Raw genomic sequence first — 3,122 nt, forward strand, 5'->3', positions numbered from 1 at the left:
CGGGGACGAAGGTAGATCGGCGGGGCCGAGAGCTGAGGGAGGGAGGCCCAAGGCGGCTCGGCAGCGACGGAGACCAGCTTCCGCGGAGTTTCTGCCCCGGTTGCCCCGGCTCCGGCCACCTCCCGCGCACAAATGGGGCGAGGGGATTGACTGGTAAGCAACTCCGAGTATTAGACGGGGTTCGGCGGCGATTCCGGGAAAAGCGAGCCAAGACACCGTCTGCAATTATGCTGCACCCCCCGCACCCCTACACACCCCTCTTAGCATCTTGATCCTGCTTCCCGGGGGTCGATGACCATCCCTGGCCTCGGCCCTTCCAACCCCAAGCACTCCCACTCCCCTCTTTTAGAGGCCATCTGACTCTGTTGGGTCTCTGTGTTGTGGGGTGCACGATGATGGGAGGCAGAGTTTTCCTACTGCGAAGGCAACCTAGTTCGTATCTTATTCTGACAATGTAGCGTCGCTTCGACTCGCGTGGACATTAGGGTTTAGCTAATCTACTCCCCGTGCCCCCTCCCCCAAGCAATTTGATGACTTTTAGGGAAAAGGACAAATCCCTGGATTTTCACGCCTGGGTTGGGGTTTGAGCTTTGGGATTCACCTCCTACTCACTTCTACTACCAACCCCTTTCCTACGAGCCATTTCCACGGGGATCTGAGCCCGGCGGGGCGAGGGGCGGGAGTGTTACAGTGCCTCATCTTTCCACAGGGTCGCAGCGTGGAGAAGGACAGCTGCTCTCGGAGAGAAAGTCGACACCAGTCCAACTCAGGTCGCCCCTACTATTACTTCGGTGAGGTGGGCAGTACTGAGAAGGGGATCCTGTGAGTAGAGGGCCCAGTACAAGGGAGGGAGTGGGTCTGCACCCCGCAGGACTCCGCTTCTTAGCGGGGAGTGAGAAGAGCCCTCGCTTCAGGGGAGGGTTCCGGGGAGGGAGATGGAGGGTGGTGAAGCCTGAGGGAGGGGGGAGGGGAGAAGGGGGGAGTCACGCCCTGTCCAAGGGGAGCCTCCCTCTGGCCCCTGGGAGGAGGGGACGGAATGCGAGTACTTGGTGCGGCCGGACGGGCGGGGAAGATCTCCGGTTTTGCACACTGGGTCGGGCTCCAGTGGCCTGAGAAAGTCAGGTCAGGACATAAGGTGTGGAGGGTTGCAAGAAAGAGAGCGAAACCTCTGGCCAAGGCACGCTCATCTCCCTCCCTCAACCTCCCGCTTCGAGGGACGTTAGTTGGGGGGGACGGACGACATGGGGGCGCTTGTAGCCCCTCAGAGTGAGTGCCTCCGCCTCTCCCAGGAGTCTAGCTCTTTGCCCGGCTTGCTGCAGCCACTGCTGCCTCCCTCTCCGGAATCCGCTCGGTCCTCGCTGCGATCCCCTCCTCCTTCCCTCCCCTCCCAGTGTCACCGGGGCTGCTTGGCTCTGCCCCCTTCGCCGCCGCTTGCTCCCTGCTTTCGTCCCTCCCTCTCTCGCTCCCTCCCTCCCTTCGCCTCCTCCCCCCCCTCCTCCCGGCGTTGGTGGCATTCTGGGAGTTGTAGTCCCGAGAAGCGGCAGCTGGCACCGCCCGCAAGCCCCACCGGACTCCACTTCCCGTCGAGCCTCGCGACCGGCACCCACTCCACCAGGCTTCGCTCGCACACACAGTCACAGACACACACACACACACACACACACACACACACACACACACACACACACACACACACCGCTCTCCCCCTCACTCTTTAGCTCGCCGCGGCTGCTGCCAGTGTGTGGCTCTGTCTCTCCTCCGCTTTGCTGAGCCCTCCCTTCTTCCTCTCAGTTCCTAGAGTCCGACCGCCGCCGCCGCCGAGAGGAGAAGGAGGTCGGTGGTGATAAGGGGCGGAGGGGGACGGCCGCTCGGGGCGGTATTAGGCGGGTGGCGGTTCCGAGGGGGTTAGAGGGAGCCCGGGTGACGGCCTGAGCCTCCCTGCGGAGCCGACCCGGGAACAGGTGCGTCTTTTTTTTCTGCCCCAAGCCTACCACCCCTTTGACTCCCCTGCTTTCTCGTATCCCCTTCCCTCCCCACCCGCTTCTTTCTATCTTAAGCCTTCCCTCAGCTCCGTCCCTTCTTCGTCCAGTGGCCGCTCTGTCTGCCCCTCAGGGGCGCCGTCCTCTTCATGTCCCCGGACGTAGCGCTCCCTGGAGCTCGCGCCGTCCTGGCCCCTCCCTTCGGGACAGCTCCCCTCCACTTCCCACCTTCGTATCCCATTCTTGCCCTACCCTACCCTCGCCTCACCCCCTTCTCCCAAAGCCAGGTGAGACTTGTTCGCCGCGTTTCGAGAGTCGTCTTCCCGGCTGGGCGGGGGCCTCCATGGAAACCGGGGGTTCGATTGATTCTGAGGTGGGGGAACCACTGGAATTACCCCAGTCCGAAAGGGCGGTGGGGTCTTCTGAACTCTCTGGCTCCCGACCCTCGATCCAAGGACCCGACGACCCAAAGGGAGGCTGGCTAGCAGAGCGAAAAGGGGTTTGATATTTTTGGGGGGTGGGGTGGGGGTGTCCGTGATGAAGTCTTGAACAGACCGGGAGAAAATACCCTCCAACCTCAGAGGGGAGGTGCGACGGGTGCTCTTGAGGGCTGTTTTCTCCCGGTGCTGGGGTGCTGGAACCATAGGGTAAGGGGGACCCCTAGGTGGCGGCGGGGCCTGGGTTCGGGAGTGGGAGTGCTGTGATGGGGGCAGGGGCAATTAGCCTAGTCCCTGGAAAAAAGGTGGGGGATGATTTAGGAGCGCCCTGGCTCTGCTGCCCTCGCTCCAGGGGCTGGGGCCGCCGGGTCGCCCGGGCGCGGTGGGGAGGGGACTTACAGGGCAGGAGGCTATGATCGGGGGCAATTCACCCTAGCTCTGGCTAGCCAAGGGGAGAGCCGGCATGTAAGCCCTCCACCCTCTTCGCGCCAGGCCTGGAGGCACGGGGTCTGCAAGCGGAGCCTAGGGCTGGGAGGAGAGAGGCTCTGGTTACTGGGCCGGGTTTGGGGATCAGGGGCAATCCCCCAACCCTGGGAGAAAGAGGGAGAGGGATGGCCGCGAACCCAGGGCTCTCCCTTTCCCGGCTCCTAAGGGGAGTGCAGAACGGCCAGCAGGCCCCGCGGAGCTAGATTTGAGAGGATCCCGG

General features: G+C 63.2%; 1 protein-coding gene across 3 annotated transcripts in view; it reads left to right on the plus strand.

Moving 5' to 3' along the window:
• The first annotated feature begins 73 nt into the window (after window positions 1–73).
• BCORL1 (BCL6 corepressor like 1) overlaps window positions 74–3,122 on the plus strand; it is an 84,425-nt gene continuing 81,376 nt past the window's right edge. For 2 of the 3 annotated variants that reach the window (XM_045295971.1, XM_045295973.1), the window contains exons 1-2: window positions 74–153; window positions 710–791. The gene's annotated coding sequence lies outside the window, so the exon portion shown is untranslated. Of the gene's footprint in view, window positions 154–709; window positions 792–1,049; window positions 1,123–3,122 lie in introns of those variants that run through there. The other variant, XM_045295972.1, reaches the window with a different exon arrangement.

This window comes from Echinops telfairi, unplaced genomic scaffold (genome assembly GCF_000313985.2).
Source record: "Echinops telfairi isolate 266 unplaced genomic scaffold, ASM31398v2 ScPeMD7_6681;HRSCAF=7622, whole genome shotgun sequence".
NCBI lineage: Eukaryota > Metazoa > Chordata > Mammalia > Afrosoricida > Tenrecidae > Echinops > Echinops telfairi.